This window comes from Diabrotica undecimpunctata, chromosome 10 (genome assembly GCF_040954645.1).
Source record: "Diabrotica undecimpunctata isolate CICGRU chromosome 10, icDiaUnde3, whole genome shotgun sequence".
NCBI lineage: Eukaryota > Metazoa > Arthropoda > Insecta > Coleoptera > Chrysomelidae > Diabrotica > Diabrotica undecimpunctata.
Window position 1 is genome coordinate 760,338 of NC_092812.1, and position 20,943 is coordinate 781,280.

The 20,943-nt window shown below is 32.7% G+C and overlaps 1 long non-coding RNA gene across 1 annotated transcript in view; it reads right to left on the minus strand.

Moving 5' to 3' along the window:
- Positions 1-1,573: 1,573 nt before the first annotated feature.
- Positions 1,574-20,943, minus strand: part of LOC140452057 (uncharacterized) — a 60,131-nt gene continuing 40,761 nt past the window's right edge. Inside the window, exons 2-3 of the long non-coding RNA XR_011952125.1 lie at positions 2,878-2,952; positions 1,574-2,814 (exon numbers count right to left, since the gene is read on the minus strand). This is a non-coding gene — a long non-coding RNA (uncharacterized lncRNA). The remainder of the gene's footprint in view (positions 2,815-2,877; positions 2,953-20,943) is intronic.

Sequence of the window (20,943 nt, forward strand, 5' to 3'; positions counted from 1 at the left end):
CATGTTAAATACATGCTTATTATTATTATCAAAATAAATTATTCTGCTGCTAAGTTTGCCTTTCTTCCTTAGAAAAAAAAATATATATTATTTTTCATATGTTTTTCTTCACTGATTATTTTGTCATTCAATATTCCCCTAATATTTTTATTCGTTCTTTTATTTTTGTCAGGCGACATTATATCACTTTGTTTTTATTACAGATCACTGTCTCTCCAGACAGAACATTTATTTTTCATTCTGCTCTCGTTGTATTGACAATCAGTAAGTATTTTAATATATGTCTGTTATATACAATAGCATACTATAACCAATGAGCTTATTGTACATTATTAATCTTCTTCGGTTCTCGGCATATTGTTACCAATATGTTTCCTGATTACTGGGCGAATCAGATTGGTAATGGGCCTGCACCTTTCTTCTTCGTCGATATGGGGTAGTAATTGTCGAAAAAGAGCCATCTTTGTCGAAATGAATTCTGCTATTGGCTGATATTTTTGGTAATGTCCGTATAGCTTCGATATTAGCTGACGATCTTTTCGTTGTGTTGTTGAAGTGATCGATCAGGCTGTTTAAAAACGTGTCTTAGTTCAGACCAGTCGTGAATTGGCTCTGTGCCCATTGAGCTGCCTCTCCTATCAGTGATTTCTCTAGGATGTCAATGTTTAGTGTCGATGTTCATATTGCTCATGTGGTCTATTATTTCGTTTACGAAATCTTGCGGGTTTTCGGTATCATCGCCAGAGTATTGAGGTGGTGCAGGGGTCTATTTTGCTTGTGGAAGCTCCATCTTTGGTTTGTCCTGGGCTTCGCTGGGTTTGGTCTGCACTAGGATTAGGGCTGTTACTGCTTGAATTAATGTGGCTAAAACTGACGCCAAACCTGGGTTGTAGGAGTCTTCTGTGAGTTGGGCGCCATGTCATACGGCCGTAGCATGCTCCATGGTGTTTGGAAATTCTTGGTGCTCTACGACCGCCGCTCTGGAGGAGGATCGTAAGTTCCTTGATTCCATCCTCGTGTTCGTGGAGTTTAATGTGATTTAGGCTTCTGCGTTGCGGGAAGTTTACGGGGCCGCTGTGTTCGACAAGGGGACAGCGGCAACCAGAATACTCTAACAGTTCGAAGTAGTAGTGGTAGTGGCACCAAGCCAACAAGGTTTAGCGGGGCTAGTAGTGTAAGACAACTAGATCCCGATCGGAAGATGTGCTGCTCTTTTATACACTTTGTGTTTGCGAACTCGCAGCAATCTTCCGCCGGGAGGCCAATGATAAAGCAGTTAATAACGAACTTTGTTATTGGTCGGCCAAAGTAACAATCTGTGTCGTGATTGGTCACTTTGGCGACAATAAATTTTATGTGGCAGAGTCGGACGGACGGAGGAATAGATGAGTAATTCTATAGTTTTCTTTTTCATTCGGGCCTACAGAATTCTAAAAGTATAATATTATCAATATAAGTCAACCTTACATAGTTTGCATGAAAAATAGGGGTGAAAAGTTATAAGAATGGCCACAGCTGTGTGAATAATTACACATATAAATATTTTTCCTATAATTAGCTTAATGATAAAACACGCAAACACAAACTACATTTACATTGCACGTAAGATGTATAAAAGTCTGGCACTTCTGGATGTGGATTCTCGAGTGTTGGCAGGTTTAGTTGGGATAAGGAACCAAGAAACCACACATCGTTGCGGGGAAGAGAAAAGTAGCGCCGAACTTCGATATGAGTACCATATGTTGTTTTACAGGGGGCGATCATCCGTTTAACATACCGGCACTCTTGATAGCTGGTAGGTTTCAACAAGCACTTATTGTTGTGCAGATCATCTGAAAGTACACATACGTCGTATACATATTTGTATACGACGGAACCAGTTCTAATTATAACTGTTCTGACTATGCCGTCGGCACCAGGATGACCAGCCTTAACAATACCAATTTTCCATTTCATTATCGGGATTCCATCTTCTTTAACCAAGACGAGAATTCCAGATTGCAAAACTGTGGGATAGGTCCTTTTCCATTGAGACTGTTGCTGAAGTTTGAAAATTAATTCCTTTGAACATCTCTTCCAGAAACCTTGGATGATTCTTTGAAGTTGCTGAAACTTGCTGAGTGAATTTTCCTTAATAAAATAGTCATAGTCAGGTAATGCAGTAATGTGTTCTCCAATTAGGGTGCTTATGACTGCAAGTCACTGGGATCATTAGAAAATTGGGATAAAGGTCGGGAATTTAGACAGGCTTGATTTAGATAGAAGCATGATCGTGTGTAAAATTTATATATCTCATTTTTAGCACCAATAAAATTAGTATCGTGATCAGAGTATATATTTGCGCTTAAATCTCTTCTTGCAAAAAATCTACGAAGAGTAGCAATAAGGGCATCTGTGGTGAGACTACTTACAAGTTTTAAATGCATCGCTCTCGTTGAGAGAGACACAAAAATACACACGTAAGCCTTAATCGTTTTATAATTTCTAGTTTGCCGATTCTTTAACAAAAAGGGTCCGCAAAAATCTGTACCTGTATTATATAGGCGTTACTCGATACTCTGGTAAATCTTCCATTAAATATGAAGTATGAGAAGCACTAAAGCAAAATCAACGTAAGCATTGCCTCACAACTTGTTTTACTAGATTTCTGCCAGAAGAAGGCCAAAAGACGTTCTCGAGACATCTTTTATTGAGGCTCCAATTCTACCGGAAATATATTTTACCTACAAAGTTTTCATTTGCTCTGATTTTTTAAGAATCTGAAACTCTTTAGAAACACTTTTTATTCGAATTCCAGAATCGACTTGGCCATGCCTAAAAACGCAATTTTGTTATTGAAAATTAATAATAGATAATGAGATAATATAGTTCACTTACGCATTCGTTGAAGGACAAATTTCACTTTCAGATGCCATATTCGGAATTTCATCCAAACAGTCAAGATTGGCTTTCCTAAAAAACTATAACTTTATTACTTTCTGGATTAGTTACAATTAGAAGCAATAATTTTTCAGCTTTATGTATTCATGATACTTAATCATAATAGTTTTTATAACAATTCATAGATGTGTACATATGTATGTATTGTATATTAGCAAATAATTCGGAAGTGAGGATATACACAACTCGATTGATCATATATTATAGTCCAGTCGCTGTGGAGGAAAGCAGGTCTATAACATTTTTTTTATAATTAAAATAGCAAATAATTTTTAATCCCTTTACTCCTGTTGCTGATACGCCCATGGCCGTACCCGCAAATAGATCTGCGGGTGGGCTCGCTCACCCTTAGCAAATTTTATTGGAACATACCAACTATCAAGGAGTTCTCAAAATACGGATGGTCGTATTCATCAAAAGAGGCCGAAGTAGAATATTTTATGGTAGAGCGTTGTTAACCTTTTTCGGTCCAGGCGGATCCTTCTTGATAATTTGGTCGTTAAACACAGCCGTAAAAGCTTTTTATAGTATCTTTCTGAAAGAACCTAATTTAAAAGGTTCTATAGGTATTTGCTCACGTTTTCCAACTACAAGAGTCCCGTTACTTACCTAGAATCATTCTATGTTCGGGTATCTTCCTAGAGATGGAAACAGCCTGGCGTTCTTTTAGGCAAGTTGTCATTTTTGAGTGGGGGATATCCCACCTTTTTTTGGAAGCTTATTATATTTTGAGAGGAAGAAAAGGGACTCTGGGCAGGACAGTCTTCGAGTAAAGACGCTTGCTTATATTACCGTTCTCTGTGAATTTTTTCTTTAAGTGTGTATACACTTGTATCTTTAAAATATCTTAATCTAATACCATATTAGATTAAATATTGTTATAAAGTACCTTTATTTTGATTAACTTCAGTGCTTGATACTATTAAAGTATAGTAGAATCAGTGAAATAGTGCAGCAATCATCGAGATTTATTGTAAGTTATCGTAATCATATTACCTTCAATTATCTGGGCGAATAATATTGTAATCATGTTACCCAATCCTGGACGAATCTACGCCAACCATTTCTTCACCTGTAGTTAAGGTTAACTACCGATTTATAAATTCAATTAAAAGATCATTTAATTCTTTCATACGAACTTTCAATCAGTTATTAAGAACTTCTCAAAAATAATAATTACGAACATTCAATATTCAGTAAGAACAGTTAATTAAACTAAAAACAGTGGGAGACAGACAGTTAACTTACAACCAAGTGCGGGTTGGTTTCATTTTTATACTACAGAATTCTTGTAATCTTTTGAATTTAAATTTAATTAATTTTGTTTTATTTGCTATAATTGCTATACATTTTTAAATTTACTGTACCCGTTATCTCGAGATAAGCCCATAAACAGCGAAGAGAGATTTGTTTAATCAGCTTTAGTTGAATTTTTTTAAATAATACCAGGCTCTCTTCGCTGATAATTTAATTTGTGCATGATTTTATTATATTGTATCTGTAAAGGTATTTCTTGATCATAATACTGTTTTTGTACTGTATTTCCATATTTATACAACCATTTATTAATTGATGGTGCATTTTTTTACTTGTGTTTACATTCAGCCGCCTATTTAATTGTGTTGTTGAATATATTGTTTTGTTTTATCCACAAATTTTATTTCTCGACTCCTAATAAGTTTCCTGATAAAATAATACCTCTGAATATTTGCCTATTACATTAAATTATTATTATACCTTCGACCAGGAGAAAGATCAGGTTGATTAAGTTTCGTAGGCAAGTAGGTGGACGGAGTCCACCTAATATATTTATTATTTGTTTATGTAGTGTGTTGATAAAATTTATTTAATAATGAACTGTTGATATGTTTCCTTGGATTTGCTCTCAGAACTTAAATATCTTTCCTTATCTCTTTTCGTTTCTAAGGTTTCTTAATTTTCCCCATGAACCCCAAAAAGTTAAGTGGCACCCTTTTTCTATCTTATCTTATCTTTGGTAATTTTACCTATATATCTTTTTGTTTATTTCTGTATCTTTTCTATATCTTATCCTGTCCTATCTTTACTTATTTCGTCCGTTGGACCCATTCCCGGTTCCAAAAGCTAGTTTCGAACCCACGACTTGCTCTCCACCAACAATCTGGCTGTCATCAGCAGTGTCTCCATTGGTGACCTTTCTAGCACCATCCAAAAAAGGTTTCTGAGGTTACAGGTCAATACTATATTGCTCTAAACTTTTTATAACTGTATCGATTTTGTTACAAATTTGGAATTAGACTTATCTTACCCTTTCTTTAAAAATAATATATTCGCTAGATGAGCTTTAGGGGTGAAAACCATTAAACAATCGTAAAAACAACTTCGTTTTATAAACTTAATAAAAATAATTGTAAAAATAACTTCAAAGGTTTTTGTACTGCCTTTATAAAAACCAATATGCTTATCTAATAATAAAATACTAAATAGTTTCAAGTTTTGTTTTCCATACTTCCACAAAATTTATTTTAAATTATTATCCTACAGCTATTTTGGCCAGAGTGCCTTTCTCAAGTGATCTATTTTTGGCATGTGTTTACACTTTATACTGTTTAACTGAATAGGTTGACGAGAGGACAACCGTTTGTCTCAAGTTGGTCATTCAGAATTGTGTCCATACTTCCACAAAATTTATTTTAAATTATTATCCTACAGCTATTTTGGCCAAAGTGCCTTTCTCAAGTGATCTATTTTTGGCATGTGTTTACACTTTATACTGTTTAACTGAATAGGTTGACGAGAGGAGAACCGTTTGTCTCAAGTTGGTCATTCAGAATTGTGTCTGTATTTTTTGATAACAGTGAGTGCTTGTTAAATTTTGTTTATCTGTTTTACCGATAATTTTTGTTTTGTCTTGTGTTTCTGGATGAATAGTGGAGAAAGGGGCTTGTAATTTAGACTTATGTTTTTTCTTAGAAACATATAGGGATAGTTCTGCAATAAAGAGTTGGAGTTCTTCTTTATGTCTTTGATTATATGTTTCATATATCGGAAGCGAAATGTATTTCTTCTGCATAGGGTCCGTACAGAATTGAGAAAGGAGAATAATCTGTGGAACTGTGAATTGATTGGTTGTAAATGAGAATGGCATGTGTTAGAATGTCATCTAACGAATCATTTGGATTTTGGACTTGTAAGGTCCTAAGTTTTTCAATAAGAGTTGAATGAAAGCGCTCTACTGGAGAGTTTGAGGAAGAATTGTTTACTGTTGTAAAATGTATTTCGATTCTGTGGATATTTAGGAATTCTTTAATGACTGCGGAATTGAATTCGGTGCCGCTGTCGCATATAATCTTTTTTGGATAATTGTGGTGCGAAAAGTACCTAGTGTATTTGTCAGTGACAGTGTAACGGTGTTGGTTAAAAATTCTTTTGTATTTTATTTCAAAATTATTTGACTCTGGATTGAAAATAATTTGGTTTGAGGATAAATTAATTGGTTCAGGTGAAATCTCTATTCCAGTGATGGGGTTCTCAACTGATGTATGTTGTGTGTTAGTACTGTTTTGTAAGTTGTCAAAATCGGCAAGGAAATCGTCAATGTCGAAATTGTCTGGTGGTTCGGCACATTCTGAACTCGAGCTTAGGGCATTTATTTGGACTCGGCTAAGAGCATCAGCAACTTGATTCTCTTTGGCTTTTTTATATTTAACTTCAAAATCATATTCTTCTAGTTTAAGTCTCCATCGGGCTAATCTAGAAGTGGGGTCTTTAATTTTGTAGATCCATACGAGAGGATTGTGATCTGTTTCTACAGTGAATTTTTGATTGTATAAGTACATACGAAAGTGTTTACAAGAATCTAGTATGGCTAAAAGTTCTTTTTCAATAGTGGAGTAGTTTTGTTCTGCAGAATTAAGAGTTCGAGAATAGTAGACAATAGGGTGGTTGTTTTGAGATAGTACTGATCCTATAGCTATATTAGAGGCGTCTGTAGTCAGTACAAAAGGCTTTTCGAAGTCTGGGTATTGTAGAAGTGGAGAATTAGTTAACAATGGTTTGCATTTTGCAAAACATTCTAAATAATTTGGATTAGTAGGGTCAATAGTTGCTCCTTTTCGAGTACATCTCGAAAATGGGGATGTTATTTTTGCAAAATTTTGTATGAATCTTCGGTAGTAACCGAAATGATTTAATTTCTTTAAAAGAAATTATTTAATTTCTTTTACTGTTTTTGGTAGAGGGTATTTTTGTATAGCTTCTATTTTTGCTGGGTTAGGTTAGGTTAAGTTAGGTTAGGTTAGAACTCAGATTTGTCTAACTGAATTTTTAAATTATTTTTTCTGAAAGTGTCAAAAATAGTAGCAATATGAACTAAGTGTTCTTGTAGTGACTTAAGTGAATAAATAATGACATCGTCCATGTAGACGAAGCAAAATATATGAATAAAGGGCCTAAGAATATTGTCCATTAACCTTTCGAACGTTGCTGGGCTATTCTTTAAACCAAAGGGCATACGTAAACATTCAAAGTGACCATGCGGAACTGAAAAGGCTGTTTTCCGAATAGAATCCAGATGAACTTCAATCTGATTGTAACCTTGAGCTAAATCTAATGTTGTGAAATAACTGGCTTTTCCTAAGTTATCCAGTATCTCATCTATCCGAGGAAGTGGGTAACGATCACGTTCAGTATGATTATTGAGCTTCCTGTAGTCAATTACTAATCTAAATTTTTTCTGACCTGAGGCATCAGCTTTTTTTGGTACTATCCAAACTGAAGCTGAGTACGGTGAAATTGACAGTCGAATTATCTTATTATCTAATAAATTATTTATTTGTTTTTTTATTTCCTCCTGCATTGTGTTAGGATGACGAAAACCCTTTACGTAAATCGGATTTTCATCCTTCGTTTTGATTTCGTGTCTAACAGCTGACGTGAAAGTTAAATTTTTGTTTTCGTCGTAAAATACATCCTTATATTTCTTACAAAGATTTATAATTTTATACTTTTCTTCGTTGTTTAAGTGCTAAGTTAAACAGAAGTAAGTATAATTACAGAAGTTCTCAACTTCAATTTTCTTATTAAATTTCATAGGCGTCGGTAATTCGATAGTCTCTATGAAACCATTTTTTGCAACGTGAATAGAATGGGGAATTTTGCTACCTTGAAATTGTCGCCGTTATTTATGATTACGGGAATTTTCTGATATAGTGTTTGAAATGAGAATGCTGACATGAGGATTCTCAAAGGTTAACATATGAGTCGCATAATTGATAGTGGCATGGAATCTCTTTAAATCGTAATTTCCTAGTAGGATATCAAAGTGTTGACTGACGTCGGCGATTTTTACGTCGAATGTATGAACAATAAAGCCAAATCAATAATTGTTCAATGTGTTTCCGATGCACAATTAGAGATATTGCGGGACAAAGAACAGGCGTACCATATGTGGAAAAGTTTAGAAGCAAAATATGAGAAAAAGAGGCTACCTGCTAAAAAGAAAATTGCTGTCCATGAAATTAAAAGAGGGTGAGTCATTGGAACGATTTATTGGTGAATTTGAGGAAATCCTGAGACAGTTAAGAGCCACTGGGGTAAAAATTGAAGATCAAGATATAATATGTCATTTGCTGTTAACTTTACCAAAATCCTATGAAACAGTGATAACAGTTATCGAAAATTTAGCGTCTGGTGTACTATCATATGAAGAGGTAAAGAAAAGGTTATTGAGTGAAGAAGAAAAGAGGTGCCTGGGTGCAAGAGCAAGTCGAGTAGTTGGCGCTGAACAAGTTGCTTTCAATGTTGACACATCTTGTTATAGGTCTGGAAAAAGAGGCCATTTTATAAAAGAGAATGTCGAGCAAGAGTATCCACAAGTTATCCAAGAGGGTCTGGCAGATTTACAAATTTTCAGAGTCAAAGAAGTTTTCAGGATGATCTTAGAGGAAATGGGTCAAATAGAGGTAACAGTTACAGAGGTACGAGAAACTTATAACACAACAGAGGAATGCATAGAAGCAACTTCACCCAACAGCAGGATAGGTCACATGAGATTGATGATATAACTGATGAAGTGTCTAAGGTATGTTGTATAACTGAAATACGTAAAAATGTAGTTAATAGTGAAACAGTGAATAACTTAGAATTTGAGATTGGTTCAGGATGTACTGATCACTTACTAAATGATAAAAGTATATTTACAGATTTGGTAATTTTGGATAAACCTATAGATATAGCATTAGCAAAAAATGGTAACTATTTACCATTGGCATTTACCATGCAGTTGGTATTGGAAATATTAATGTTTGTAGCAATGTATGTGGTCGACAAGTAGAATGTAAAATTGAAAATGCTTTTTATGTACCACAGTTACGAAAAAATTTACTTTTTAAAAGAGATGGTTTATACAAAATCAATTTTGAAGTAGTTCAACAAAAATTTTACTCTGTCCAAGATGACCAAAATAAAGAATTTATTAGATGGCATGAAAGGTTTTCACATTTAAATTTTAAATCACTAGAAAACTTAATTAAAAAGAATTTAGTGGATGGAATAAACAAGGACATACATATTGGTGGAGTGAATTTTTGTGAATCATGTATACAGGGAAAGTTTTCAAGGTTACCTTTTTCAACCAGGACAAAAAGTAATAGAATTTTAGAAATAATACATTCTGACGTGTGCGGGCCAATCAGTCTACAAACAATTGATGGTTGTAAGTATTTTGTCACTTTTATAGATGGTTTTTCAAATTTTACTATGCTTTTTTTAATTTAAAAATAAAAGTGAGGTTTTCAATAAATTTAAGGAATATTTGTGGTTTGTTGAAGCAAAATTTAATTCAAAGGTTTCTAAATTAAGATGTGATAGTGGGGGTGAATATGTTTCAAATGAATATAGAGAGTTTTGTAAAGAAAATGACATTCTATTAGATTATACAGTACCGTACACACCTCAACAAAATGGTAAGGCAGAGAGGATGGACCGTACTTTGGTGGAAAGAGCTAGATGCATTATGAATGCTTCAATGGTTCCTAAGTCTTTCTGGGGAGAAGCTATAAGGGCGTCATGTTATGTGATAAAAAGGTCACCTTCGGAAAGCCTGGATGGAGACGTTACACCAGCTGAAATATGGAACAATAAAAAACCAGATGTTAGAAATTTAAAAGTTTTTGGAAGTACTTATTATGCTAACATTCCTGACGAATTGAGGAGTAAGTTTGATGATAAGGCAGGAAAATGTGTAATGTTGGGCTATGCACCTACAGGTTATAGGTTGTGGAATACAACTAAAAACAAAATAATTATTGCCAGGGATGTAAGGTTTAATGAAAATGAATTTTATTTTAAAGGATTGGCAACACTAGATGAAGACGGAGAAGTTAGGAGCAAACGTGATGAAGGTATTGATATTGTAGACAACATTGCAAAACAGGAAATGAACCGCAGAAATGAAATAGATCAAGTTCGTATTAATGAAAAAGTAAAAAATGAAGAACAGAACACAAGTCGAGCAGAAGGTAGAGGAAATAGAAATATAAAGCCACCAAAATGGTTAGAAGATTATGAGACTTATATGGCTCTATGTGCCATGAATTTGGTTAAGGATATGCCACAGTCATTTAAAGAAGTAAAAGAAAGGGATGATAAAGATTGCTGGGTTAAGGCAATGAAAAGGCCGATTGATTCGATAAATAAAAATGGTACCTGGGACGTAGTCGATAAAAAACCTTTTGGAAAGAATATTTTGGATACGAAATGGGTGTATAATTTTAAACCTTTTGAAGAGAGTAAATGTGATAAATATAAGGCTCGATTAGTAGTTCGAGGATTTGCACAAGAGAAGGGAACAGATTATGAAGAAATTTATTCTCCAGTAGCGAAAATGACCACCATTAGAACGATCTTGTCTATTGGAAATCAATTTTCATTTTATTTCAGACAACTAAATGTTAAGTCAGCATTCTTGAATGGAACTTTGGAAGAAGAAGTCTATATATATATATATATTCGTCAGATGGAGTAGAATGTAAAAATGAAGTATATAGGTTGAATAAAGCATTGTATGGGTTAAAATAATCATCAAAATGTTGGAACATAGAAATTAACACTTATTTATTTGAAATTGGATTTATAAGGTCCGAGAATGATTTTTGTTTATATATTACATGTAATGATAATTTTGCAACATATCTTTTAATTTATGTAGATGATATAATAGTTTGTGGTCCTTATAATGATTTTATAAACTATATTGTAAAGCAGTTAATGAAAAAGTTTGAATTAAAGGATAAGGGTAAACTTGAATATTTTCTTGGTTTAAAAATAAACTATGATAGAGACAAAGGTGTTTTACATATTAGTCAGACAAGATATATTAAATAGATCTTAAGAAAGTTTGGTATGGATTCTTGCAATCCTACTTCTATACCAATAGATCCAAAATTGAATTTGACATGCAGTGATAATAATAATTCAAATAAACCTGTGAGACAATTAATATGTTGCTTAATTATCTTATGTTAGGTAGTCGACATGACATATGTTTCGCTCTTAATTATTTCTCTAGATACCAAGACAAGTCATCAGATGAAATATGGTTTCATTTAAAAAGAGTATTGAGATATTTAAAGGGGTCTGAAAATGTGGGTTTGGAATATTGTAGGAAAAATGAACAGCCAATGGCAAGTTTTGTACAAATTGTAAAATCAGTTACTGGTTATGTAATAAAGTTATTTGGAAATGTAGTATCATGGGTAACAAGAAAACAAAACTGTATAACTTTATCAACGACGGAAGCTGAACTAGTAGCTTTATGTGCTTGTGTTACAGAAAATTTATTTATGAGAAAATTATTAATTGATTTAAATATTGAAGTGAAGCAATTAACAATTTTTGAAGATAACCAAGTTGTTTAGCACTTGTGAAAAATCAGGGAAATAACAAGAGAGTGAAGCATATGGATTTAAAGTATCGATTTGTTACTGAGTGTGTAGAGAAGGGAATTTTAGATTTAAGGTATATTAGTTCTAAAGAGCAACAAGCTGATGGGCTTACAAAAGGCCTATCCGTAATGAGTTTCTCTACATTTAAGAATTTTTTACGCTTGAAAGGTTTTTATCGAGGGAGAGTATTGTGAATCGCTAAAAACCTCTTTTCTGTCCCCTTTCTAATAAGAAGAAGAGAACTGACAGATGATCAATAGAATTTAATGTTAATTGATTGAATGATTGAATTTGTATTTTTGTAGTAAACCAATATAATCGGAGGAAATAAAGGTTAAATATGAAAGCAGTTTGGAATGAAGATCAACGAAAAAAAAACAAAAGTAATGGTGATCCAAAGAAAACAGAATATCCCCTTACCTATAAAAATAAATGGGAATATTTTAGAACAGGTAAACCAATACAAATACCTTGGCTGTTGGATTAATTGCAAGCTGGACCCAGAACAAGAAATTAAAGCGAGAATTGCTCAAGCTAGGGATAGTTTCTTTAAGATGCGCGTTCTATTCTGCGATACACATATAAATATTAAATTGAGATTAAAACTTGTAAAATGTTTTATCTGGTCTGTTCTTCTCTACGGAGTCGAAACATGGACTTTAAAAATAAAGAGCCTGAATAGAATCGAGGCATTTGAAATGTGGGTGTACCGTAGAATTTTAAAAATTCCTTGGACAGCACGAAAAACAAATGAAGAAGTACTAGCGAGACTCAATTTAGAAAAAGAACTATTGAGAACAGTCAAAAGAAGAAAAACCAGTTATTTAGGGCATTTGTTGCGCAACGAGAAATACTACATCCCTCAGTTGATAATAAAAGGCAAAATAGAAGGAAAGCGAGGAATTGGAAGAAAAAAATTGTCCTGGTTACGTAATATCAGAAACTGGACAGGACTTGGATTTGAGGAACTCTTAAGAACAGCTGAAGATAGACAAACGTTTGCCACCATAACCGCTAACCTCCATTGATGGAGACGGCACTTGAAGAATGAAAGCAGTTTATTTTATTAATTAGCCAGATTGATGATTAAAGAAAACAAAAGTTTGTGGAATTCCATATTCCATAAATAGTGGCGTCTTAATATTTAATTCATGCTTGGAAGTAATTTTCATTGACGTTAGCGAAAAAGGTTTTCGATAAATATGTTTTTTATCAAATAGTTTGAGAGCTCGCGGGTTTATAATTGAATGGGAACCGCCGGTATCAATCAAAACGCGTAGATGTGTTTTGGGTGTGACGAAGCAGGGGAACCCAGGGGAACTTTCTGTAGGTTTATACAGGGGGGTGGATGCTCTTGTAACGGGATGGCTTGAAAATCCTGATGATTTACATCATGCAAATCGGGCTCTTGTTCGGATTCATAATTTTCGAAATATTGGGAATCATTCGAGTCTATGTTAAAATTGTGGCTTCTATTAGTTGTAATTGTCATGGCCTGATGGTTTCTGGTTGTGGTAGTTTGAACACCGCTCATTGGAGTGGCAAAATTTGGTTGGGGTCGAGGAGCTTTATATTTATTTAATCTTATTCTGAGGAAAATTGTAGTTCTGTTGTGGAGTTGAGTTGGGTTCTGTGTTGTGGAAACGTGTGTGGTGAGTCGAAGGTCTCACATAATTTAAATGCGTGGGTTGGAAGTTTGAGTGTGTGGGTTGGAAGTTTGTGGATCTTTGATTATTCGAAGATTGATAGGTTTTATTTTTCATTGGGGGCTTTTTGTTTTGTTGGCTCTTAAGGAAGTTCATGTATTGTTGCTGATTTTTGTGATTATCGTATGCAATACACTTTTGAGGGGCTTCCTCTAGGGAATTTAATTCAAAATGCGATAAGTATTCGCAATAAGGCTCATTGATTCCAGTACAGAAGGTTTTGAGGGCAATGTTTTTAAAGTATGGAGTTTTAAAAGTTACTGTCGCGGGATTGTCGTTTAGAGTGATGTGTTGGAGTAAGTCATTCAGATTTGTAGTTATTCTTTGATGATAATTGTCGTAGGATTCACTATGATTTTGGACGGTGGTGGATAATTGTGTTACCAATATGTCTTCGGAACGTCTGTCTCCGTATTTAGTTAATAACTAACCTAGGTTCTCCTTTAATTCGAGATACGATATGGGAATTTAAAATAAACTCTTGGGACGGATTTAAATATTGGGTGCCTAAGAAAACTATTAAATTATCTACTGCTTTGATAAACGTGGAGAGGTTGTCTCCAGAAGAGAATTCGGGCAGAGTTGAGCAAAGGCTAGCAATATCGCTATTGGTCATCTGCATTTTGGAATGTAATTTAGATGCAAGCTTGGATTTAGAGGTTTGTAGATTTCTTTTTATTTTTAAATTCAAATTATCTAATAGTAAACTTAAATTTTTGATACTATTTTGGGAAATATCATTCAATGTACTCATAAAATATATGCAAACATTCTTCCTTTTTATAACATCGGAATCTGCTGATTCTTGGTAGTAGGGTAGCTTATGGCTACATTTCTATATATATATATATATATATATATATATATATATATATATATATATATATATACGAAAAAGGTTAATGCGAGTTAATAGTAAAATAAAGGTACAAAATATCGGCATAGCTACGGCAAAAAAAATATCAGCAAATACGGTACAGTCCCGTACTGAAGACGACCAATAGTCAGAAATATGTATATACGGTTGCCTTCCATCTTATACACGTTTTATTATATTTTTTTTCTTTGTTGCGAGCTATGCCGATATTTTGTACCTTTATTTTACTCCCTAATAGCACATGGACGTCCATAGTACGTCCCTCAAGGACTTTAAGGACGTCCCTCGAACGTCCGCTTTGGTCCCAAGTACGTCCATTTAACGTCCTATATTGGTCCGAATGTCGCTGCGATGGACGTCCATTTTACGTCCCGAGCGGACGTAAAATGTTAAACGAATGTAAAATGTAATTCTGGTTGTTTTCGATAGTCCGTAGGCGTCTATGATAAATACTCGACACAACAAGTGCATTTGACCATTTATATAATTTATTTATAGTTAAAAGGTTATAGTTATAGTTTATAGTTAAATATATAAGTTTATAGTTATAGTTTATAGTTAAAAGTTTAATTTATATTTAAAATGTCTGGATATATTTGTGCGATTCGCGGATGTTCATCTGTGACAGGAAAAGGAATAAGTTTATTTAGATTTCCTAAGAATAATAACAGGTAATTACTATTGCTTTGTAATTATTATTAGTTATTACATAATAGTATTGGTTTGACTTTCGAACAGTAAGCCGACGCCGACGTGTCTGTCCGAGCTATAAAAAATAAACTTTGGTCTGCCAAGGGATAGTTCAAAATGAAAACATTAAATTTGGTGTCAGTGCTATTTCTTTTATTGAAAGACGCAAGTCTCCGAAGGCTCAGGTCAAAAAATCAACAGATGGTGGCCCGGCGTCAGTGCGCTCGAAGACAACAATACGAATATAGTATTTTTAGGAAATAAAAATATATAGAGGGTTTTATACACAAGAATATTTTATTTAAGAGCGTAGGCGCAAAATTTCGGGCAAATGTTTTTTAAATGTATTCATTTTTTTTCGAATCCTGAAAAAACTAATAAGTATTTTTGAAAAATTTAAACGCAGAATGAAAGACCACATTATTACTGAGGGCCAAAAGTCCCCGAAAACTTCTATAATGTTTATTTTAATAAGTTACAGGGGTGAAAAAAAAAAAGAGAAAATTTAGTGTGATTTTTAATTTCAAATATCTCATTCAAAAAAACTTTTTGTTTATTCTAAGGGACTTTCGGCCCTCGGTAATAATGTAATCTTTCATTCTGTGTTTAAATTTTTCAAAAATATTTGTTAGTTTTCTCAGGATTCCAAAAAAATGTTAAAAAGCATTGGCCCGAAATTTTGCGCCTATGCTCTTAAACGAAACAAAGACATTACTAAAATGCTCAAACTAAAAATTGTTGGAAACATAATTAGACCGATAATTGGGAAATCTTAAAATTACAATAGAACAAGACTTCAAAATTGCAAAAACATGGTTGCAAATAAACAAACTTACATTAAATTATGAAAAAACTAAATAGGTACTCATCTACTTTTTGCTATATACAAAAGTTGTCTGCCAATTTTTAATTCGTTAAATATAAATAAAAAAGATCAAATATATGGATCAAAGTACATAAAATATTTAGGAGTTTTAAATGGGAATTACAAATAAAAAATATTAAAACTTTATTTGTTGCATATCTCAATATTTAGTGACATTTTTGTGACTTAGGAGAAAACTGTAAATTTATTAAGATTAGATATTGACAAAAGTTAAATATTTCATAACTTACAATATACTTAGAATATTCTAATACTCTTATAGTTGTAAGTAATAAAGTATTATTTATAAATACAGAAAAAGTTCTTTGTTTAAAATTTGTTCTGTTAAAAATTTCTAGTGCCAAAGTGTGGATAGAAGCTTGCAGACGAGAAGATTTGTTATTCAAAATGGATTCACTTTATAATAATTATAGGATTTGTGAACTGCATTTTGAAGATAATGTTATTGTAAAAGGAAATAAAAGAAAAACATTGGCGAATGACGCAGTACCTTCAATGATATTTGTTATTTATATTTAACGAATTAAAAATTGGCAGACAACTTTTGTATAGGTATAGCAAAAAGTAGATGAGTACCTATGTAGTTTTTCATAATTTAATGTAAGTTTGTTTATTTGCAACCATGTTTTTGCAATTTTGAAGTCTTGTTCTGTTGTAATTTTAAGATTTTTAGTAATTTCTTTGTTTCGCTTAAGAGCATAGGCGCAAAATTTCGGGCAAATCCTTTTTAAATACAGTCATTTTTTTCGAATCCTGAGAAAACTAACAAATATTTTTGAAAAATTTAAACACAGAATGAAAGATTACATTATTACCGAGGGCCGAAAGTCCCTTAGAATAAACAAAGAGTTTTTTTGAATGAGATATTTGAAATTAAAAATTACACTAAATTTTCTCTTTTTTTTTTCACCCCTGTAACTTATTAAAATAAACATTATAGGTGTTTTCAGGGACTTTCGGCCCTCAGTAATAATGTAGTCTTTCATTCTGCGTTTAAATTTTTCAAAAATACTTATTAGTTTTTTCAGGATTCGAAAAAAATGAATGCATTTAAAAAACATTGGCCCGAAATTTTGCGCCTACGCTCTTAAGAATTTATATTGTGTGATATGCCCACTGACTATTAATTTTCTGGTTGTTAGCTGTCATTGGCGGCTTGGCCACGTAACTTCAAAGGACTGTCGCTTCTCTGTGTTCGGTTGTTCTCTGTCCATATTTAGTCCACCCAAAGTACGTTCCACTTTGTACGTCCAGGGACGTCCGGACCAAAACTGGACGTCCATAGGACGTCGTGTGTTACTAGGGCTATTAACTCGCATTAACCTTTTTCTTGTTGTTTGAAACGTTCTAAACGTTTGGCATTCCTTTCCTCAGGTAGCTTAGCTTCCTCCGTGGATGTGTTGGTTGTTGCACTGGAAACATCAGAGTCTTCTAACATTATTGCCACAAAATGGTCGCATTGCTCCTGTAGTGATCCTTTCTCAAGTTAATATGCTCCTTTTCTAACTTGGCTGCACCGTACTGAAGACGACCAATAGTCAGAAATACGTATATACGGTTGCCTTCCATCTTATACACATGTTTTATTATATTTTTTTTTTCTTTGTTGCGAGCTATGCCGATATTTTGTACCTTTATATATATATATATATATATATATATATATATATATATATATATATATTAAACCTATATTAATATAATATGTTACATAAAGTTTACACTATTATGGACTGCAGGTTAACGAATTAACAAAAATGAAGTCGGAAGTAGATATATAAGATATTTACCAAAAGACTGCAAAGGCCCAAAGTTCGAACTATATGGACTACTGAGGAAGTCTCCTAAGGCATTGCCATACATAATACATGCAGCTGGACCAAAAGCATATAAATTATTGCTGAAAATAGATTGTTCATTTCTTGCTGTTTTAACCCTTCGCTTATGGACTAAAAAAGTCAAAATTGTTCCAGGTATAATAAAACCTGTTCTAAAAATTTTAAAATGCTCATTTAACCGAATCTGCAAAAATATGTGTTGAGTACTTTGATGAAATGAAGATTAGGCCTAAGGAAACCTCCAGAAGAATTGGTGGCAAAAACGTATGAGCTTTATTATATTTAATAATTTCAATGGACCTGAATTTCAGTTCCCTGAAGTCAGGGAAAAAATATTTATAAAGACTGAATGACTTGTCTGAGAAAATTGAATGTGACTACAAAATCAAATATCTGTTCTTTCGATCTCGAATGTATTTTAGAATTAAGAAATTAAGCCTAACACTTTAAGAAGATATGAGAAATAAGAGAAAATTATAACTTAAAACCTTGTGTTTTATTTGTTTTGCGATTTTATTGCAGATAATTCATGACCAATTATTTTCTTCTGTTTACGTGCAACTAAATATAGGCTTGATCCCCTACTTGACACTGGCGCTAAATAAGACAAAACCAATCAAAAGTAAAAAAAAAATTTAAATAAAACTCACAAATTTTTTATTTTACAGATTTATTTTTGTTGACTGTATTTTTTATTAATTTTTTTCAATCAAAATAATATTTCACCCATATTTCAATAAATTCAAAATAGTTCAATAAAAACTCTACTAATCTATTAAAATGACTTTTTACTGCCAATTATAAATTAACTGTGTTTCGAACGACGATGTTCTTGCGGGGAATATTTTTAAATCATTAATTGTGACGTCATGCGCGAATTTTTATCATGGAACTATCCTTCTAGTCGACCGTTCTTGGATCAGTTCCGTTCACAAAAATCAGATCCCGAAGTTCACCGAAACGCCATGTTATTTCAAATCGGTCATTTTGAAGGTTTAAAGTGAAAGTTTTTTTGTCTGAAAAGTTAAAAATTTACATAAAGGTACATTAATTATTTTATTTATTATATATATTTTTTAATTTAATGTTACAAAATATTATTTATTAAGGCGTTTAACTGTTGTTATAGACAATTTGTCAATTAGAATATTACTAGAAACAGTTGTCTGGTTGATTGTAATAATATAAGATGTCCGTATTTTACTTATTTTATAATATACCTGTTTTAACTTTTTGTTTTTCACTACGAGTTCTATAATAATTGTTATTAATTTGAAGGAGCTTTCCTATAACTCAATATAATGTGTTTGTAAGTATCATGTTTAGGATAACTATCACTAATACCTTCCTATTGACAAGTATAATAATTGTGCAATGATATTGAGAAACGACAGAAAAGTTATATTCCTATATTCTAAATTTGTGTCCAAATTTTTTATATTCAAAAAGTGATAGTTAAAATACAAATGAATAGATGCCGCCATAATCTCTGACTATAAAATTCTTGACTTGACATAGACATAATATATCAAAACTATCAAAAGTCATCCCAATAATTTCTTGTTTATTTGATAGAAATTAAAAAGTTATAGTTTTAATCTTATATATATATATATATTATATATATATATATATATATATATATATATATATATATATATATATATAGTTTTAATCTTTAAAACTATAATCAAATATATGTGTTGGTGAAAATCAAACCCTGTTAAGTCCTGAACAAGTGAAACTGAGATAATGGGCTATTTCTCCTTTAAGCAAATAATATTGTTTACAAACCTCTTCTTTATTATTATACTACTTCTGCAGTTACGAAAGTCAAAGCCGAAAACGGTTTTTTAAAAAATTTATTTTCGTATAAAAAGATGAACAGCCACCACCTATATTTATCCAAAATGTTGAGTGTATCAAACCACTACAGGAATTACTACAGCAGATAACTCCAGGTAAATATACTTTAAAATGTCTTGCTAACAACCAAATTAAAGTTCAAGCTGACTCATCCAAAAACTATTCATTAATTGTAAAATCTTTAGCAGAAAAAAATACTCAGTACCATACATACCAACTGAAACAAAACCGTGGATTCCGAGTTGTTATACGTAATTTACATCCTTCAACAGATCCGGATGACATTAAAAAAGCGTTGCTAGCGCACGGACATACAGCACTGAACATCTCCAACATTAAGCAAAGAGGCACAAAGAAAGATCTGCCACTATTTAATATAGAACTGGCTATTCAAAGTAACAATAAAGATATATATAATATTACAAAATTACTAAACTCTATTGTCACAGTCGAGCCACCGCATCCGAAAAGGGAACTACCCCAATGTCAAAGATGTCAAAATTTTGGCCACACCCACAATTATTGCCACAGGAGTCCGCGCTGTGTAAAATGTGTGGGCGATCACCTATCATCTCAATGCCCAAAACCAAAAAATATAAAAGATGTTCAATGTGTAAATTGTCTAGAAAATCATCCTGCCAGCTATAAGGGATGCTCAATATACAAAGAGCTACAGAAAAAAAAATTTCCAACACTTAGAGATAAAAACGCAAGTCAACCACCTCGTGCAGAATTTCCTTCAAACACTCAACCAACTACAAGCTATGCGAAAATTGTTGCAGGAAGAGATAATAGAAATACATCTACCATAGATGAGACTTCTCATATAATAGAAACAACAACTCCTCAACATATACAAAATAATCTAGAACTACTTGTACATAAGTTAATGGAAAGAATGGATAAGATGTTTGATCTCATAATTTCTCTGATATCTAAGCTTAACCTTCAACACTAAACTAAAGATGTGCTGTTGGAATGCCAATGGTTTAACCTCTCATTTCCACGAAGTTAAAGCATTTATTTACTATCATAATCTAGATGTTATGTTTATTTCCGAAGCACACATGACTGATAAGAGCCATTTCCATATTCCCAAATATTCAACCTATGTAACTCAACATCCATTAGGTAAAGCCCACGGAGGTACGGCAATTATTATAAGAAATAACATTAAGCATCATGAAACAAATAAAATTAGTAAAGTTAACATCCA